Below are 20,993 nucleotides of genomic sequence, written 5' to 3'. Positions count from 1 at the left end.
AAATCCACACACTCCCCATGCACTGAGCAGACTTCAAAGAGGCGTATCAGACTTCCTAAGCTTCAAGCCAGTGAGAAAAATGCAGTGGCCTCATATTCAGACCCATTCAGACCCGTCATTTGAGCCGCAACCTGCTGTTCCCTGAGCAGCACTTTTCCGCATTTGTGCTTATTAGCTGGGGGGAGGCTGAGAGCCAAGACCCTCTCCTCTTTGTGCTTGTGCTGGGTGGCCGAGGCACCCCTTTCCCTCATGGGTCTGGGCACTAGGAGTCTCAGCCTCTCTGACCTCAGGGAAGCTGAATTTGTGATATGATGTCTTTAATCCACTGACCAGTTAGAAGCTAGACGGTTGATAGGATAACCCCCTCTTCAAGAGAGCTTTCCCTGAAGGATCAGAGAATTCCAGAAGGGTTTCACTGGTTCCAGTTGCTCCTTCAGTGCCTCTCCTGGCGTGGCCTCTGCTCACAGTGGGTGTCTACTTTGGGTTTCTATGTGGATGTAGGCAATTGACCATGGAGAGTGGCAGTGCTGCTCTCTTTAGGCGTGTACATATTTATAAGTGTTGTCTATGTTCCTTCGTAAGTTTCTTAAGAAAAGTAAGCAGAGACTTTCACATCAGTGTATTCAGTGGTGTACAGGATTCTCTGGATGCACTTAGGAGGGGCAGCCAACAGTCCAGGGGCCCAGGGCAGGCTTCTGAGGTGAAGGCGTCCAGTTGGAGAGCTCAGAGGTAAGTGGTAGCCAGACAGACCTGTGTGGAGGGAGGAGGGAGTGGGCAGGACGAGAAGCAGCTTCCTGGCAGAGGAAATGGAATGAGAAATAAGGCAATGAAGGGAGGAATTTGCTCCGTCCGGGGCAGGAAAGGCAGACAGAGAAATGGCATGTGGGCTGGGTTTGTACAATGGTGGGATTTGGTGGGTCTAAATGCCAGGGGAGTCGAAGGAACAGAGCCCAGCATACGGAAGAAAGAAACCACGAAGCGTGTCCAGGACACAAGAGAGCTCAGTGCCGTGGTTGCTCGAGGGTCCACAACACAGGCAGGCCACAGTGCAGTGGGAGACTAGGCCCAGAGAGTTGACAATACCTCTTTTTTTGGTGGAAGACCTTGAATGCCAGGCTGAGGACTCTGCTTATTTTCATAGACAATGGAAAATTGTTGACCAGAGTTCAAAGGGGCATCAAACAAAAGGTACCCACCTTCCTGGCCTGATTCTTGAACCAGCTGAGAAATAAGGCAGAGGCAGACATAGATAAAAACCAAGATTTCATTTTTATAGCTGAAAAAGGCTTCAATGGAGGAAGCAGCTTTGCAAGAAAGCCAAATCGGCTTCCTCATACAGGCTTCCATACAGACTTACCCTCCCAGTGGCAGACAACAGGGGATAGGACAGCCCTGCAAGTTGAGGACACGGGGAAGGGGCACAGAAGAACACATGCTTGCTGCAGGCCCTTTGTGCCACAAAGGAAGGGCAGAGGAAGTAGGTAGACAAGGATGCTAGTGTCACCTTCCAGATCCACCAGTGGGATAAGCTATGGTCCCTTCTCTCACCCAAGAGGAGCAATGAGTGAGGTGGGGAAACAAGGCAGGGCGTTACAGCTAATCTCACTTGGTCCACATGGGGAAACATCAAGGGTGGAATGCCCCCCATCTCCCCAACGGCTCCGGACGCGACACCACTGGGGGTTTTTTGAAGAGTGTGACATGATGGGAGCTGCATGTTTGCGCAACTGTTCTGGTAGGGATATAGGAAGCCACAGAGCAGAGAGAGGCAGGGGTCCCCAACATAAAGCAGATTAGTGAGGGTGTGGGCAGGAGGTGGGGAAGAGGCACGGGGAATCAGCGATGCTGTAGAAATGTCCTCTTGTTTGTTTGTACTACTTGATTTCACTTTTCTTGCACAGCTCCATAGTGGTAAAGATGGAAGATAAATACAGTGGTCAACAGTCCAAAACTCATTAACACGTAGGTTAGTTAGTGGACACGTCTCAAGTACAAGGCTGGGCAAGGTCTCCTTGCATTGGGCCATAAAGCAGTTTCTACACTTTGAGGCTTCATCCACTCTTCCTGATGGCACACCCTCCCTCACCCAAAAAGTTCAGGCCCCTTCGTGCTGTTAAACCAAGACACTAGAAGAAATTGCACACTGGAGAGGAGGCGAAATTCTAACAAGCACATTTTGTTCTTTGTGGTAGCGATGCTCATAGAGCATTTTTAAATTGAAAACAAATTCTGTCTCATTTTGTCTTCACAAAAACTAATGTGTGGTCAGCAGGGGAAGCATTATATTCTCATTTTACTAAGGTTCAAACTTAAATTCTACCTCTATGGTGCAAATATCTTCCATGCTGTTTTGCTGAAAGTTTCTTACTGTCTGGACTGAAGTGGTGTATTGGGTCTCCATTCGGGAACCCACACAGGAACCCCTGTGGGAATTGTCCTGGGTTGTTGCTCGTGTCTATCTTTAGACTAGGTGTTCCCACAGGGCTCGGAGAGTTGCCTTTGTAGAGTAGGACACTGAATTCAATTTTCAGTGGAAAGAAACTTTGAATTCTAGACTTGGCTCCTTTCTCCCTCCTGCCCCCAGCTGTGTGGCATTGGACAAATGGAACTTCTCTGAACCAAGTTTTATTAATTTTTCCTTCACTATTTCCTGCTTCCTGTCCATGGATCATCACTCCTATCTGGACTATTGTCACAGCCTAAAGACTATGCTCTTGTCTTCAGCCTCTTTCAATGGGCCTCTGTCTTGGAAATCCCCACCCGGGAAGCCTTTCTCAAGGCTGGATTAGGGGGGAGGCATCACGCCCATTCAGCCCCTGCAGAAAGCTTCCTTTTGCCCTGAGATCAGATATAAATTAGCTCTTGAGGCTCTCAACCATCTTTTCACTGTCCTGCATCCCGGCTGACTCACCCAACTCATGGTCACCCCACATCATCCTGTGTGTCCCCACCCCTGTACCTCACTCAGGCTGCGTGACTGCTGGAACCACCCCCAGGGACCCTCCCTTTAAAGGGCCTCTGGAGGCCTGCCTCCTCCATGAATCCTTTTCGGGACGCTCAGCCCTCAGTGGGTTTCCTCCCACCACTTCTGAACTCCTTGGGCACAGGTCATTCATTTGCTCATCCCTCAGATGTGGGTTGAGCGCCTGCTTTGCACCAGACACAGTTCAGGGAACATAGCCATAAATAGGAAAGACACGGTCCCTGCTCTCCTTGTATTTACGCTGTAGTAAGGGCAAGATGGAGCGTAAATAACAGCATTCCACAGAGGGTGAGAAAGCAAAACAGGGTGGTGTGATAGTGGCTATGGGGAGCCCACTTTGGATCAGGTGGTCAGGAAAAGCCCATGGAGGTGGTAACACTACAGTGAAACCTGAATGATAGGAGGGCACCAGCCCCACCGAGATCGGGATGGAGGACTCCAGGAAGAGGCAACAGCAAGGGAAAAGCAGAGAGGACCCAATACCACAGGCAGGGTGGCTTATAAAGCAGCAAGGGGAAGTAAGGTTGGGGAGGATTATCTACTCAGCCCACTGGAAGTTCATCATGTCCTGTCTTATATCGTTCCTGTATTTGTGTGCGTGTTTCCCAGCATCAGAATAGACGGGGCTATGCTAAGGTACTAGAGTGATCTTAAAATCTCAATTGCATAACGTGAAGTTGTTTCCTTGTTCTTGCTCACGTTACATGTCTAATGTGATGGAGCAGGGGTCCTTGCTTCATGCAGTTGTTCAAGGACCCAGACTGATGGAGGCCACATGGATGCCATGTCAAGGGAAGAGAGAGCTGGAGGGTCACATAGAGGCTCTGAAATGCTTCCGTCTGGAAGTGTCATCCATCACTTCTGTCAAAGCGTGCTGGCTAGAACCAGCCTAATCATGAAGAGGTTGGAAAATATGTGGAAGTGCACAGACGTTCCCTGAGCAGGAAAGGTCTCTGCCACTTGCTCCGACCAGGCTGCAAAGCCCTGGAGAACAGCTCCTCTGTCTCATGTGTCTTTTTATCTCCTACACAGTGCCTGCCCCATGACGGATCTTAGCACAAGTTTGCAATTGCAAGATGCCATTATTGGTGAAATACATCTCTCTTGTCATTCATGCTTTCAAAAATTTTTTTTCAGAGTGTTCATAGACTAGGCATCCTGTTAGCCACGGCAGAGGCTACAGTGAGTATATATGTATTCATTATTTCAACTCTGCCTGCTTGCAAAAGGATTTGAGGAAATACTGAGATGAATAACGCAAATGCAGACTTGTCACAATGGGACAGTGACTGAAAGGCACAACAAAGATAAGAGAAGACTTGAATTTTCCTTCATGGCAAAGAGTACACACATGAGCAGAGTTGGTCATACACAGCAGGGGGTGGCCAGCGTACCTGCAGGCAGAGGTGTGATTTCAGAGTCCCCCAGGCCTCCACAGAGACATAAAGCTGTGGTAATGCCACCTAATGGAATGAGGATTCTGCCAGGCTCAGGGCCCTTCCTTCACCATTCTCACACTGGGTTTTAATTCCCGTCTGGCTTCCTGCCCCAGATCTCCTGATTGATGAAGAGGCTGGGACTGCATGCTTGGCTCACCAGGTGCAAACAGCTGGTGTAAACAGCCCAACAAGTTCCCAAGTGTTTCCCGCAAGGCTGGGTGATGGGAGACCGATTTCCTCGGAGCATCCCTCCAGAAGCCTGGGTGTCAGGCCTAGCTGAGGTTCATTCTTGCCACAAATATTTAGGACCAAAGGCAGAATTGGTTAAATGCCTGGAGAGTGTTGGGCTGAGCAGCGGTAGATAAAGACAGTAATTGTCTCCCTGGCTGCCATCATAACAATAGTCATGGGCTTGAGCGCAAGACGACATAATCTGGAGGCTACGCAGCGCTGGTGGAGCAGGGGCTGGGCTGAAACCTGCGCTGGTGGGTTGGGGGTGCTAGGGAAGGGAAGTGAAGGAAGCTTTGGAGCCTTCTCGGCCAGGGCACACTGGACCCCATGTGTAGCCCAGTTCAGCAAACATCAGTAATTGAAGTTAGTGAGGATCCCAGTGAATGGGTAGGGCAAGGACTGTCTTCAACCCCATGACCTGTTCATTCCTGAAGGGGTCACTGGTGGTGGTTATAGGGGAAGGATCCAGTTCCTGGGGTAGGAAGCAAGAGCTGGGCAGACGTCAGGACCCCAGATACTCAGGGAAAAGGAGAGGGCTCAGATATGCCGGAGGCCAGGGTATGAGGCAAGTCAACAGTGGCCACCGGGCAGACCAATGCAAGGCATGCTTCTGTCCTAGTTGGTTAGGGCTGCTATACCAAAATACCACACACTGGGTGGCTTAGAAATGACAGAAATTTATTTCTCACAGCTCTGGAGGCTGGAAGTCCGAGATCAGGGCGCCAGCGGGGTTGGGTGAAGGCCCTCTTCCGGGTCACAGACTTCTCACTGTGTCCTCATTTGGTAGCAGGGGCGAGGGAGCTCTTGAGCCTCTTTTACAAGGACACTAATCCATTCATGAGGGCTCACCCACATGACCTCAGCACCTCCCAAAGGCCCCACCTCCGAATACACTGGGCATTAGGTTTTCAACATGTGAATTTTGGGAGGACACAAACATTCAGACCATAGCAGCTTCTTCCTTGAGTTGGGCACAGAGATATACTGTGCCTTTGAGGCAGTGAGCTTCTGAGCCCACACGCTGGAAAGCAGCTTCTCTAGTGCTCCTGAAAACTGTAGGTTCTTAACACAGTGACACAGGCCTAGGTCAGGCTTGGCCTGGAGAGGGGCTTGTGTGCACACTAGCTTCCGGGAATTCTAGCTAGAGGCAGAGTGGAGGAACGAGGGCTGACATTAGGCTTCTAAGCCAAATAATCAAGATGCCATCAGCTTGTCTTTATCAGTATCATTCCCTAACTCCAGCTCTGCAGCCACAGCCCCCTCTTCTTCTGTTCAAAACTGCGTGCAAACAAGTGGGCTGTGTGTGAAGCTGTACACCTCATCCTTTGCTCTCCATAGAGCCTTTCCTACTTACAGGGTTGGGCTTACTGTAGGTACTCAAAAAATGATTATTGTAGCTAATCAAAGTCTCTGATTCTTATGGAAATGGCTGTATTTGTGAGTCGTTTGAATATTGTTGATATCCTGCTCTTGAGTGTCGCTGCCCCAGATGCTACTGAAGTGGGGGCAGGGAAGTGAATAAAAGGAGAGATGGGGGAAAGAGCCTGATTTTTCCTGAGCACCCGCCATGTATGAGACACTGGTAGGCCTTGTACATACAGTGTCCCACGTGATTTTCACCATAGGTGCTGGCAGTTGGTCATTTCTTTCATTTTACTTATGAGAAGCTGAAAGGGTTTAGAAACTTGACCAAGGCACATGGTTAATAGAGGTAGTGTAAGCATGCACGTGCGTGCACGCACACACACACACACACTCTGTGCCAAGCACTGCTTTAAGCACTTTATGTATGTATATCAGTATATTTAATCCTTAAAACGGCCCCAATGGCGCAGGTAGTCTTAACACCTCCATTTTAGAGATGAGAAGACTGAGATGCAAGAGGTAATAATAGGCTCAAGGTCACGTGGCTAGTAAGTGAGTCTATCCTCAGCATTCTTGCTAAGACCGTGGCTCTCTACTGCCTGGTAATATGTAGCTGTCCTTGTTCCTGAGAAAATTTTCAATGTGTTGGGAAAGCGAAATAAGACACTCCAGAGGAGCCAGAAGATTGCATATGCAGTACACCCACCCTATGAATGTCAGGTGGTAGGGGTCTCCGGGGACAGTCAGGGACACTCAGCGGGAGCAAGCTCTGAGTGCACTGTCACCTGCCTCCCAGGCCCGTGTACATGAGGAGGCCTCCATAGCTTCACAGACTTTGGGGTCCCACTGCTTTATTAAATTAAAAAAAAATAAAAATTTTTAAAAGAACTGAAATGCCACCAGGAAGTCCTGAGTCTAAAACTTTGTGTCTAGTTCTAAGCTATCCTCAGCAAAAGTCAATACCTTACCACTAAGGAGAGAAGAGAAGGAAGAAAGGGAAAAGGAGGGGAAAACTCTGCACCAAAGGCTGCCGGAACGTCAAAAATTCCTTAAAGAAGAACACTTTGGGTATATATGGATGGATCTAATTTCCATCAGATGTGGGCGGTGTGTTTTTAGAGCGCAGGGCGAAGTGCCGGCTGTACTAGCTCAGAACATGGGGACGAGCCATCGGCTTCACTGCAGCCTGAGGCTGCTCAGGAACCTACATCCAGAGCAAGGATACGTGTGGATGCGTGTGGGTGTGTGTGGGTGCGTGTGGGCCAGGCTGGGACCTATGCTTTCCTGGGGGGGAGACCATAGTGGTGGTAATTTGAAATCTGGCCTGAGAGTCAGGTCGCCGGGTTGTGTTCCTGCTCTGCCACCAGCTCCTACTCCCTGGGTGGCCTTGGGCAGCTGGGGAGGAAGCGCCGCCTGCCTGCCCATCTGGGAGCCAGGGGAGGGTGGGGCAAGAGCGTTCTACCACTGTCTGAGGGCGCCTCAGTGATGCTGGATAAAGTACTGTAAATGCTGTCTGGGAAGGAGAGAGGAGGTGGGAGGCTGCTACTAATAATGAAAAAGATGTACTCATGGTTGTAGCCCAAGTTTGTGGAACAATTCATTCCAGTTATATGAAGCTAATATTAGTAACAGTGCTACTTATAATAGTTGAATATAACTGGCAAGAATTCCTTTCCAAATTTGAGCTGTAACTATGAACAACTCTCTTTCATTTTTCCAGTTAGTCATGAAAGCACTTCTCTCTCCTATTAGCAAGAAGTCCAATATGTTCCTCTCCCTTTCTTTGAGTTTTCTGAGAACCCAGGGACGCAAACCAGGACAAAGGAAAGGAGTTGTGGTGCTCGTTCTCTGTTTGCCACATTCTCTCCAGATCTCTTCTTCACCAGGTTCTCTGCCCCCGAACCCCAGCAGATCGTGCCACCTGAGCTCCCCGACTCTGACTTCTGGTTGGGTTCAGCCCGTAGGAAGCAATGGAAGGAGCTTAGGGGACAGGAGAAGGAATTGGGGCTATTTCTTTCCTGATTCTCCTTCACCTCTGGCAAAACTCCATCCTTTCTCAATTACAGCTTCTACAGGATGCGGCCTCCCTCATGGTCCTTCTTGGGCTCCAGTAACACCATTTCTTCTCCTTGTCCCGTCATTGCTATAAGTAGTGCCTTCATTAGAATTGTTTCCTTTGAACCATCTGAGGTGAATTCTATTTCCTTCTGGCACCCTGACTAATAGAGGAGGTCAGGCCAACATCCACACTTAAACAAGCAAATGCCTGAAGTATGACCAGCCCTCACTCCTTCAGATCTCATTGCTACATGACATTGCTATTGGGTGCTGGCCCTGTCGCATCAGACAGAGGAGGCTGCTGAGATAGTTCCTGCATACCGCAGGTCCCGGAGAGGCCACCAGGCTCTTCAAGGGAGGATGGTCCTGGTCCTCTCCTTCAGGGTAAGCTCAGTCTAGGGACTGCAGCTCTCAGGACACATAAACACCTCCACCCTCATTTCCAGGATATCATCCTCCACAGAGACCCAGAACCAAGGACACCCTTCTCTCCTTGGAAATCCACCCTAATTGCATACAGCTTGTCTTCTTCTTTTTTTTTTTTGAGGAAGATTAGTCCTGACCTAGCTACTCCAGTCCTCCTCTTTTTTGCTGAGGAAGCCTGGCCCTGAGCTAACATCAGTGCCCATCTTCCTCTACTTTCTATGTGGGACGCCTACCACAGCATGGTGTGCCAAGCAATGCCATGTCCCCACCCGGGATCCAAACCAGCGAACCTTGGGCAACTGAGAAGTGGAACGTGCGAACTTAACTGCTGCACCACCGTGCCAGCCACAGCTTGTCTTCTTAAACTTTCAAAAGACAATAGATCTGATGATACCCCATTTCACCTCTCTCTGAGGGAGGTGGTTCCCAGTGACGCCAGGGGCCCTCAGCACCCCAAGTGATGCCAAAGTGCCCACCCTGACCTTCTCAGAGGGCTCTGTCAGAGATTTTTAGGTACCTTGTGCCATTTGTCTCACTAAAGAAGAGGAAACAGCTGTTCAGATGAAATGTCTGATAGAGTGCCTTGCTAAACTATAATAACGAAAGCAAATGTTTGAGACCTTATACTATGCTCAGTGCTTCCCATACTTTCTTTCACTTGGTCTTCACAATAAATATTTAAGGAAGGTGCCATTTTAGTAATTAGAATGACAAGGCTCAGAAAGGTAAGTCACTTACCTGGGGACACTGGGACAGAAAGGGCTTCTGAGTTCCAGCCTAGTCTTCCTGTATTCTTCTATAATAGCCTTGTGAATTGTATCGTAGAACATAGAAGAGCAGAAGCAGGAGGGACTTGGGAAATCACCCAGTCCAACCTCCACATCAAGGCCCAGACTTGCTCGAGGTTCTGAGTCCTTAAAGCTGGCCAGGTGCTTTGAAGGATAGTTCTCAATTTATACAATGCTCCACCAGCCCTGTGGCGTGACTCAGTGGGGGAGGGGGGACCAAAGCACAGAGGTCCAAGGACTCAGTGTGTCTAACTCTGAGCTCTTAATTTTTCCTCTAAGCCTGTTACTGTTCATCATTCTTCTGTTCTTATTTTGCATCATTCTTCCCATCTCAGGCGATGGCACTGCCAGCCACTCAAATGCGCTCATCAAAATCCAAGCGTCATCCTGGAGCTCTCTCTCTCTTTTTCACCCCTAGAATCCAGTCTGTTAAATATTGTCTACTCCACCTTCCAACATATCCCAGATCGGATCACTTTTCCCAGGTTCCATCCTCATATTGGTCATCTTTTGCCTGGACAATTCTACACTTGGTTTTTTTCTCTCTGCTTCCACTTCTGCCCGCCCCTGCAACCCTCACCACACATACATAGTTCATTTTCTGTGATCTTTTTAAAATTTACTGTCACTATACGTCTCCCCTATGCAAAGCCTTAAGGTGACTTCTCATTGTGCTTCCAGTGAATCTGAAGTCCGTCCCGTGGCCCGCAGAGCCCTGTTCACGAGCCCCTGCCCTCCCTCCAGCTCCACTGCCTGACACTTCCTCCTTGCTCCGAATGCTCCAGTCACTTGGCCCTATCTCTTCCTTGTACATCCTTAGGTCTCTTCTGTCCCCAGGCCTTTCCCTTGCTGTTGCCACCTCCTAGAACCCTCCCCATCTCCTTCATGCTGGTTCTTCCTTATCCTTCAGGTCACAGCTGAGAGGTGACCTCCTCAGAGCCTTTCCTGACCATTCTGACTAACGCAGTCTTCCTGTCACCTTTTCCTTCTCCTTCTCATGTCCTTGCCTGTTCCTTCAATACTCAGTGCTCTCTGAAATGGTCCTATTTGTCTACCTCTCTCTTCTAGACTGTAAACTCCACGTGGCAGGGAGCTTACTGGTTTGGCCCATCACTGTATTTCCAGTGCCCAAAGCTTGGCACATAATAGTACTTGATAGATAATTGTTGAGTGAAAAAAGATAATGATGGAAAAGGTAAAAACATTCTCTTTGAGTGGCCTTCCCCTGGGAAGACATGAGGGGATGGACAGAGGATGGAATTACTCCATTCCTACTCAGTGGGGGCTTGGTTTGCAGACCCACGTGCGCATTTGCAAGATGACTCACTGGTCTTGTGTCTGCAGTTGAAGCTGGGAGTGCCTACTTGCTCTCTCCCTGCTCTTGTCATTGCCTTGGGGAGAAAATCCCCAGGGCAATTGTAAGAATCAAATGAGGAATCCCATTTGATGCCAGTGCCTGGCACACAGTGGGCACGGGGCATGGAGTTCTCATGACTGACCCGTAACAGAACACTGCTCGCACCGCTGCTAGCTCCTCTCTCTCTCTTCCGGGACTCCCTTCCTACGTAGCCTCCTTTCCCTTAAAATGAGATGCCCTAGGGTGCTGTCACCTTGGGCTAGGCTGCTATACAGCACAGTAGGTCTCATGTCCCTTGTCTGGGAGAAAGAGTCACCTTCCTGACTCTGTGGGAGGGGTCCCTTGTGCTAAGAAACTCTCTAGGGCTACAGGAGTATCTCAGGAACACCCATCCTTAATCTCCAGTTCTGGGTTCTCAGCTCCCCTAGGCAATGCACTGGCTGCCTAATTACCCAGCTGGCTGGCTTCTCCTAGGGTGATTCCCTCCTCATGGTGCAAACAAGGCCACAACATCGCACAGGAGGCTGTGACCACACCGCACCCCCCACCCCCCGGCCCTGTGCGCGCACACACACGCACATACACAAATGGAAGGAATGCCAGATGGTTGGGCTGTCAGAAAACACTGCTGTTTGCAAAAGCTTGATCTGCCCTGGGGGAGAGGCAGGGAGAGGAGCATGCACCTTTGCTTTCTGACTTGGCCGCACAGGTTCAGGCCCTCCATCCCTCTGCCCAGAGCGGGGCCAAGACTGGTACAGGTTGAAATATATACTTGGACATCTTCTCATTTTGTCTTGTCACCATCATTATGTATCTGATGGCTGGATTGTCGGGGACATCAGGTAGGAGGAGCTGCTTTTCCAAAATTCAGATTCTGCTGCTGGCATCCTCTTGCTGGCCATGCTGTTTCCATATGATTAGGATGGAGCTCTGGGGACTTTGAGCTCTGAGCTGCCGCCTGGGACCACCTTGGGCTTTCATACTAATTATTTTCCAAGGCAGTTTACAGCTGGGTCATTTGTACACATATTTTTTCATGACACAATGCACCAGAGGGTTAACACTTAAAGGAAAAGGGGGTGGGGAATGGCTCTGCACAGGAATCCTATCTGGTTGTCCTCCCTGGTCCTGGAGGCTGCCCTCTGTTGGAAATCTGCTCCAGTGGGTCGGGAGCAGGTGAAACTTCAGATGGCCTCTAATGGCCCTGGGGTGGCTTTCTGGGGGAGGCGGGATCTTAGGAGCATGTGAGTGATGGCTGCTTCTACGTGCTCACTCTCTCTCCATGTTGACTCTCCTCCTTTATATCCCTGTAGCGATTGATACCAAAGGCACTTTGTTTGGAGTTTCACGGAGCACAGGCTAGGCCATTTTCCCATGGGGCTCAGATCCAGACCACTTGAGAGGTCTATGTCTTGTGAGGGGATCTTGCCAGGTGGCTTGAAGTGCAAATTGCCCCACCCATCCTATAGGCATCATCACATACCAAGTGGATGCTGCGAAAACTTCTTCCATTTCTCAGTCACATAGTCTCTGTCGTAGGCGGGTGAGACTCCTTGTGCCGGCTGTTGAAAGGGATCCAAAAGTCCAACTGGATCTCCAGGGCTTTGACATTTTGCCCTTCCCCGCCACACCCCCCACCGCCTCCTGTTCTCTCACAGCCCGTGAGGTGTTCTTGAGGCCCTCCTTCCCCAGAAAGCTCAGCAAAGCCCAGAACATTGCCACGGAGCTTCTCTGAGGTGGGACCCCCTAGATGATTTAGTGGCCTATCGAGTGGATTTGGATTGTTTATTGGAAATACCCATTATTTATGGTGGCTCATGGCCCTAAAAGCATTGGCACAGGCTGTTTTTAGGAATAAGACTAATAAATAATAATCTGGCCCATGATTTATCAGTATGGAGGAAGGGAGCCACTCACTTCCAGTTGAAGCAAAGAGCTCTGAAGGGACTGGATTCTCTTTCCAGAGAAGTTGGAGGAAGTTCCTGTAGGGATTGGGGGATCTGTGTACAAAGAGTTCAAAGGAGATTATAAAAGAAAATCAAAGACACGTGCCTCTCCGTGCCTTATCCTTAATCCCCTTCCGGCCACATTTACAAGCTAAGTTTTCCAAATTTTCAGATCCTCAGACCTGATTACTTATTTTTCAGATGACATCAGTTTTAATTTCCTTATCCCCAAAATATTTAAAAGTGAGAGGCAAGATGCAGTTAAGTTACGATTGAATCGGCTGCCTCAGGCATACTGAGCAGAGCTCAAATTCCTATTGAAAAAATTCCCTCCCTCCCTCCTTTCTTTCCTTCCTTTCTTCCCCCTCCCTCCTCCTTCTCTCTCTCTCTCTCTCCTCAGTCTCTGTCCTTTGTAACCCAGATATGACAGGACACCATGGGCAGTCTCTGTCCATGCCCCTGTGCCCATCTTGAAGCAGGACTCGGTCCTTCAGCACATGCCTCCCCAAGAACAAATCCAGGATTCCCTGCGCACTTTTAAGGAAAGCGGGTTTGAATGACTCTTTACTGAAGATTCTGTGGAGAGGCAAATGAGGGAGTCACACCACAAATTACACAGCCGAAGTTAATGAAAATTTCCACGGGGCATTTTGAGGCTGTCACCCGCTTACTTATGTTTCTTCTTCTTTGGCGGCAGCCACCTCGTCTCCCTCTCTGCCCTTCCCCTCCCATCGCACTGGCTCTAGCCTTTTCTGGGTCCTGCATCTAACTCGAACACCCGCATCTCTTGTCTTAAGAAGGGAAATTTAACTCTGCTTTGGGATCTCCCCTCTAGTATCTTCATACCCATTATTCTGCTCAACAGGCAAAGTTTCCTCCTTAGGATTTGCCCTCCTTGGAATGTGACAGGGAATTTTTAGTAGATGACAAATATTTTGTCAGTATTTCAAACAGTGTTTTTTTCACGTCATTCATTCCTTCGATAAGTGCGCATAGTAGAGTATATCTGACGACAGCTGTGGTCCTCCCAGAAGATGTCTCTCTCTGACCTTGCTCACTGTATAAAAAGCCATCCAAACTGCACGTGGTGGGGCCAGGGTGGGATGCGGGTCAGGGAGGTAATAGGGTTAGCAGCCACATGGGGGTTCGGAGTTATGAGATCTTAAAACTGAAGGTGACCTTAGAAATCAATGGCAGGCATCTCCACCTGGGCCGTGGAACTGTTTCCTTTAGTCGGGGGGAATAAGAATCAGACTGAAGAAGGGATGTGGATCTTGACCTCAGGGAGGACCTGATAAGCACAAATCAACAGGGAGGCGCTGCCCTCTTTGTAGGGGCAGGATTTGTAGAGGGGATGGAAAGGCCTTCAAGGTGAAGTTCTGAGGGGTGTTGCTAACATATGTAGATGAAGGAAGAACTAACAAGGGGCAGTGTTAACTGTAAATAGTAAGCACAAATCCTTATCCAGTGCTTATTGGGCGAGGCAGTGTGGGATTGCCCAGGACTGTGCATGGGCTCATGGGCTGTGTGTGTGTCCACCCAGGCGTGGCAGCAAGGAGAAAACCACAAGGCTGTCTACCAACTGAGAGATACCGTGGTAGACTTTTCCAGCTTTGTCTCCTATAGAATTATGAGGTTGTCTCCAGATTCCTTAGCAGGCAATGATTTGCTAGAGTTGCCTGGAGGACCTCAGGAAGCTTGGGCTGTGGTTCTGTGCGGATGGGGACAGGGGCCCTGTTGATTAAACTTTCCCAGATCTGTGCTAGCAGTGTCAACCACCAGCCATGCCCTCCATTGATAGGTAGAAAGTGATCAGTAATCGACATGGAAATGATGCCCAGAGCCTCAGGGGGCTAGACATGGGAACAGACATCTGGGCATGGACGACCCAACTGTGTTGTTGAAAGCAAGGGTGCTGGACCTGTATGATGGTGAGGATGATGATGTTCGGGACAGGAGGAGCTATTGTTTTCTGAGGGCCACCGTGTACCACGCTCTAGGCTGAGTGCTTTAAAAGCACTACCATTGTGTCTTCAGGGCAACCCTATGAGGCCAGTGTCATTTTCATTTTTATATAACTTCTCTCCTCTAATTACTTTCTGCATTTGAGCTCAAATATGTCTGATGTTAAAATCTACACCTTACAACCATCTCTGTAGCAAAACAAAGCAAGCAAGTAATGCCTCCCCTCAACACACTGCTGAGCCACAAATAGGGTGACGGGGTGCTCTGTCTGTTCAGCATGGCCTGCCATGGCCTCCAGGGCTGTTTACCTACATATGTGCCCTAACGTGGGTTTCAGGATGAAGGGGCGCATGGAGAGTGAGCCAGTATTCAGTGTTGCTGCCTCTGTAGGAGTGTTGCCATGTTTCTCAGGGCTCATGGGGACCAGGACAAGTGAGTACCTCTCATTTCCCCAGGTCCTTCCAGCCTCAGGGAGAAATCAAGGCCAGGATCACCATTGTGATAGTAGCCCTATAGGGTCTCTAAGTGTTCCCATTCTCATGTCCCCTCCCAGGGCCATGGGGCACCAGGGGCTCACGTCTTCCTCTTGCAGTGGCCTTAGTAGGCCTCTGCTCCTGCTTGGGCCACTGCTGATGCTGTTGGGCATCATCTCCTAATACTCAAGCAAATGAGTGAGGAGCTCACCGTGCTGGGTGGGGAAGCAGACCATAGAAATGCAGCATTCTTCTCCCCGGGAGCTTCTTCGGCCATGAGAGGGAGATGACACCTTGCTGCTCAGAGTAAATCTGGAAGAGACTTGGATGTTTGAAAAAGACTTTCACAGAGACTTGCTAAACGCAGCTCCTTGAAGGAAGTGGTGAATTCTTCATTCATCCAGTCATGGCACCTGGCACACAGCTGGTGCTCAATGAATAGAACAGTGACAGATCTTTCTTAGGTGCATCATGTTAGGCGGGGGGTGGAGGGTGGGGAGGTGAAAGAGGATGTGCGGTGTAAACATTAATCCATCAAAGATCCTGATTTCACAGTGTGGTGTAGTGGAAACTGTTTTTGGAGACCCACAGATCTGGGTTCAGATCTTACCTCTGTCACTTACTGACTGTGTGATCTTGAGCAAGCCTCTAACATCTCTGGGCCTTAGTTCCCTTTATCAGTGAAAGTGAGACATAATACAGTATTTCCCCTTATCCAGGAGCCATACATTCCAAAACTTCCAGTGGGTGCCTGAAACTGTGGACAGTACCAAATCCTATATATGCTATGTTTTTTCCCTATACAAACTTGTTTAAGGTGTGACAGCAAAACTAAAACAAATTTCTTTTTCCTTCTTCACAATTTTTTTTTTTAAAGACTGACCCCTGAGCTAATATATCTTGCCAATCTTCTTTTTCTTCTTCTTCTTTTTCTCCCCAAAGCCCCGCAGTACATAGTTGTATATTCTGGTTGTGAGTGCCTCTGGTTGTGGTATGTGGGACGCCGCCTCAGCATGGCCTGATGAGCGGTGCCATGTCCACACCCAGGATTTGAACCTGCGAAACCCTTGGCCGCCAAAGTGGAGCACATGAACTTCACCTCTCACCTCACGGGGCCGGCCCCCCTGCTTCACAATTTTATGGGTTGAAGATTTGTTTTTGCTTTAGGAAGTATGGACACTTTAACTATGTTAATTCTTCCAATCCAGGAGCACAGAATATCTTTCCATTTCTTTGTGTCTTCTTTGATTTTTTTCAATAGTGTTTTATAGTTTTCAGTGTACAGATCTTTCACCTCTTTGGTTAAGTTTATTCCTAAGTATGTTATTCTTTTTGTTGCAACTGTAGATGGGATTGCATTCTTAATTTCTCTTTCTGCTACTTTGTTGTTAGTGTTTAGAAACACAAGTGATTTTGTATGTTGATTTTGTATCCTGCAACTTGACTGTATTCATTTATTATTTCTAAAAGTGTTTTAGTGGATTCTTTACGGTTTTCAATATATAAAATCATGTCATCTGCAAAGAGTGACAGTTTCACTTCTTCTTTTCCAATATGGATTCCTTTTATTTCTTTTTCTTGCCTGATTGCTCTGGCTAGGACTTCCACTACTATGTTAAATAAGAGTGGTGACAGTGGGCATCCTTGTCTGGTTCCTGTTCTTAGAGGGATAGCCTGATTGTTCTGGCTCAGACTTCCAATACTGTGTTAAATAAGAGTGGTGAAAGTGGGCATCTTTATCTGGTTCCTGTTCTTAGAGGGATGGTTTTCAGTTTTTCTCCGTTGAGAGTGATATTTGCTGTGGGTGTGTCATATATGGCCTTTATTATGTTGAGATATTTTCCTTCTATACCCATTTTATTTAGAGTTTTTATCATAAATGGATGTTCTATCTTGTCAAATGCTTTCTCTGCATCTATTGAGATGATCATGTGGTTTTTATTCTTCATTTTGTTAATGTGATGTATCATGTTGATAGGTTTGTGGATGTTGAACTATCCTTACATCCCTGGAATGAAACCCACTTGATCATGATGTATGATTTTTTTTTTAAGATTTTATTTTTTCCTTTTTCTCCCCAAAGCCCCCCAGTACATAGTTGTATATTCTTCGTTGTGGGTCCTTCTAGTTGTGTCATGTGGGACGCTGCCTCAGCGTGGTTTGATGAGCAGTGCCATGTCCGCGCCCAGGATTTGAACCAACGAAACACTGGGCTGCCTGCAGCGGAGCACACGAACTTAACCACTCAGCCACGGGGCCAGCCCCTGATGTATGATCTTTTTAATGTATTGTTGTATTCAATTTTCTAGTGTTTTGTTGAGGATTTTTGCATCGATGTTCATCAGTGATATTGGCCTGTAATTTTCTTTTTTTGTGTTGTCCTTGTCTGGTTTTTGGTATCAGGATAATGTTGGCTTCATAGAATGAGTAAGGAAACCTCTCCTCCTCTTCAATATTTTGGAAGAGTTTGAGAAGGATAGGTATTAAGTCTTCTTTGAATGTTTGATAGAATTCACCAGGAAAGCTATCTGGTCCTGGACTTTTATTTTTTGGGAGGTTTTTGACTACTGTTTTGATCTCCTTACTGGTCATTGGTCTATTCAAATTCTCTACTTCTTCGTGGTCCAGTTTTGGAAGGTTGTATGTTTCTAAGAATTTAGCCGTTTCTTCTAGATTATCCAATTTGCTGGTATATAGCTTTTCATAGTATCTCTTATTATCTTTTGTATTTCTGAGGTTTACATTGTAATTTCTCCTCTTTCATTTCTGATTTTGTTTATTTGAGCCTTCTCTCTTTTTTTCTTGGTGAGTCTAGCTAAGGGTTTGTCAATTTTCTTTATCTTTTCAAAGAACCAGCTCTTGGTTTCATTAATTTTTTCTATTGTTTTTTAGTCTCTATTTCATTTATTTCTGCTCTGATTTTTTTTATTTCCTTTCTTCTCCTGATTTTGGGCTTTGTTTGTTCTTCTTTTTCCAGTACCTTTAGATGTGCTGTTAGATTGTTTATTGGGGATTTTTTCGTCTTTGTTGAGGTTGGCCTGAATTGCTATAAACTTCCCCCGTAGAACAGCTTGTGGTGTATCCCATAGATTTTGGCATGTCACGTTTTCATTTTCATTTGTCTCTAGGAATTTTTTTATTTCTCCCTTGATTTCTTCATTGACCCAATCATTGTTCAGTAGCACTTTGTTTAATCTCCACATTTTTTTGGCTTTTCTGATTTTCTTCCTGTAGTTTATTTCTAGTTTCATACCTTTGTGGTCAGAAAAGATGCATGGTATTATTTTGATTTTCTTAAATTTATTGAGATTTGTTTTGTGGCCTAATATGTGGTCAATCCTGGAGACTGTTCCATGTGCATTTGAAAAGAATGTGTATTCTGGGTTTTTTGGATGGAATGTTCTATATATATCCACTAAGTCCATCTGGTCAAATGTGTCATTTAAGGCCAGTGTTTCCTTATTGATCTTCTGTTTGGATGATCTATCCATTGGTGTAAGTGGAGTGTTAAAGTCTCCTACTATTATTGTGTTACTGTCTATTTCTCCTTTTATGTCTGTTAGTAATTGCTTTATATATTTAGGTGCTCCTATGTTGGGTGCATAGATATTTGCAAGTGTAATATCCTCTTATTGGATTGTTCCCTTTATCATTATGCAGTGCCCATCTTTGTCTCTTGTTACAGTTTTTGTTTTAAAGTCTATTTTGTCTGATATAAGTATTGCTACCCCTGCTTTCTTTTCTTTGCCATTTGCATGAAATATCTTTTTCCATCCTTTCACTTTCAGTTTGTGAGTGTCTTTAGGTCTGAAGTGTGTCTCTTGTATGCAGCATATATATGGGTCTTGTTTCTTTCTCTAATTTGCCACCCTATCCCTTTTGATTGGAGCATTTAGTCCACTGACATTTAAAGTAGCTATTGATAAATGTGTATTTATTGCCATTTTGTTACTTTTTTTTTCCTGGATGTTTTAGTAGTTCTTCTCTGTTCCTTTCTTTTTCTCTTGCTCTCTTCCTTGTGGTTTCATGACTTTCTTTAGTAATGTTTTATTTCTTTTATCTTACATATTTATTATAGGTTTCTGATTTGTGATTACCGTGAGGATCCTATATAATATTCTATGTATATAACAGTCTATATTGAGTTGATAGACTCTTTAGCTTGACCTCTTTCTAAAAGCTTTACTTTTTCACTCCCCTCCTCCCACATTTTATGTTTTTGAAATCATATCTAATCTCTTGTTTTGTGTGTCTATCCATTACCCTCTTATCATTGAAATAGGTAATTTTAGTACTTTTGTCTTTTAACCTTCATATTATCTTCACAGGTGGTTGATCTGTTACCTTTACTATATTTTTACATATATCAGTGATTTTATTGCCTGGTTTTTTGGGAGATTTTCTTGATAACTTTTTTATCCCTATTTGTGGTCATTGCTTTCCTGCTTAAATAAATCCCTTCAGCATTTCTTGTAGAACTGGTTTCTTGATGATAAACTCCTTTAATTTTTGCTTGTCTTTGAAGCTCTTTATTTCTCTTTCCATTCCCAATGACAACCTTGAGGGATAGAGTATTCTTGGCTGTAAGTTTTTTCTTTTTAGCACTTTAAATATGTCATGCCATTCTCTTCCTGCCTGTAGGGTTTCAGCTGAGAAATTTGCTGATAGCCTTATAGGCTTTCCTTTGTATGTCACTTGTTGCCTTTCTCTTGCCATTTTCAGGATTCTCTCTTTATCTTTAATTTTGGACATTTTAATTCATGTGTCTTGGTGTGGGCCTCTTTGGGCTTATCTTGTTTGGAGCTCTCTGTGCTTCCTGTACTTGGATGTTTGTTTCCTTCCTTAGGTTAGGAAAATTTTCAGCTATTATTTCTTCAAATAAATTTTCTGCCCCTTTATCTCTCTCTTCTCCTTCTGGGATACCTATAATACGAATATTAGTGCGCTTTATATTGTCCCAGAGTTCCCTTAGACTGTTCTCATTCTGTCTAATTCTTTTTTCTTTTTTCTGTTCAGCTTGGGTGATTTCCTCCAGTCTTTCATCTAGCTCGCTGATCCATTCTTCTGTATCTTCTACTCTGCTATTGAGTTCTTCTAGTGAATTTTTCATTTCCAGTATTGTATTCTTCATTTCTGATTGGTTCTTTTTTATATTTTCCAGTTCTTTGTTGATGAGCTCCCTGTGTTCATCCAGTCTTCTCCCAATATCTGTGAGCATCCTAATGAGTTTCTGTTTGAACTCTTTGTTGGATAGGTTGCTTATTTCTGTTTCATTTAGTCCTTTTTCTGAGGTTTTGTCCTGTTCCCTTGGTTGGAATGTATTCCTTTGTCTCTTCATTATGCCTCTTTCTCTGTGCTTATATCTATGTATTAGGTGAGTCGGCTATGTCTCCTGATCTTGGGGAAGTGGCCTTATGTAAGAGATGCCTTTTGAGGCCCAGCAGTGTGCTTCCCTCTCATCACCAGTCTAAATGATCCAGAAGTGACCCCTTTGTGGGCTGCTTGTGTCCTTCTGCTGTGGCAGGGTTGCTCTTAATGTGGATACCCAGGGAGTCTAGTCTTTCCTTCCCTGGCCAGCTGTTTGTAAATCCAGTTTGGGGAGCCTCAGCACCATTGGCTACAAGGTCTAACAGCACACTTCTGTTGCAGTTTTCCTTCTAATTGGGTAGGTACCCAGTGTAGCTTGTTGCTAGGCTCAGGGGCTTACAGTTGCTATAGGTCTCAAGCCTACAAGGCTATTGTCAGTTCTCTTAGGAGTGCAGCCGAGTGGGGCTGGCCCTAGGCATGGGAGCACTCAATTGTTTCAGGTTTTGGAAGGTGGGGCTCATCCTTTTTATAGCTATTTGTGAAGCACAGCTGTTCTGCCACTGATAAGCCTCACTCCTCACAGGACCACACACACTGTCAACACAGTCCTGGTCTGTGCACACTTCCAAACCCCCTGGAGCATACCCTGACACCC

The 20,993-nt window shown here is 46.4% G+C and overlaps 1 protein-coding gene across 3 annotated transcripts in view; it reads left to right on the top strand.

Annotated features, from left to right (window-relative positions):
• Positions 1 to 20,993, top strand: part of ANO2 (anoctamin 2) — a 334,494-nt gene that overhangs the window by 260,188 nt on the left and 53,313 nt on the right. The gene's annotated exons all lie outside the window — the stretch shown is intronic.

Source organism: Equus asinus, chromosome 22 (assembly GCF_041296235.1).
Source record: "Equus asinus isolate D_3611 breed Donkey chromosome 22, EquAss-T2T_v2, whole genome shotgun sequence".
In the NCBI taxonomy this organism is placed as follows: domain Eukaryota; kingdom Metazoa; phylum Chordata; class Mammalia; order Perissodactyla; family Equidae; genus Equus; species Equus asinus.
The sequence above is the reverse complement of the archived record's forward strand: the minus strand, read 5'-3'. Positions and strand labels throughout refer to the sequence as shown.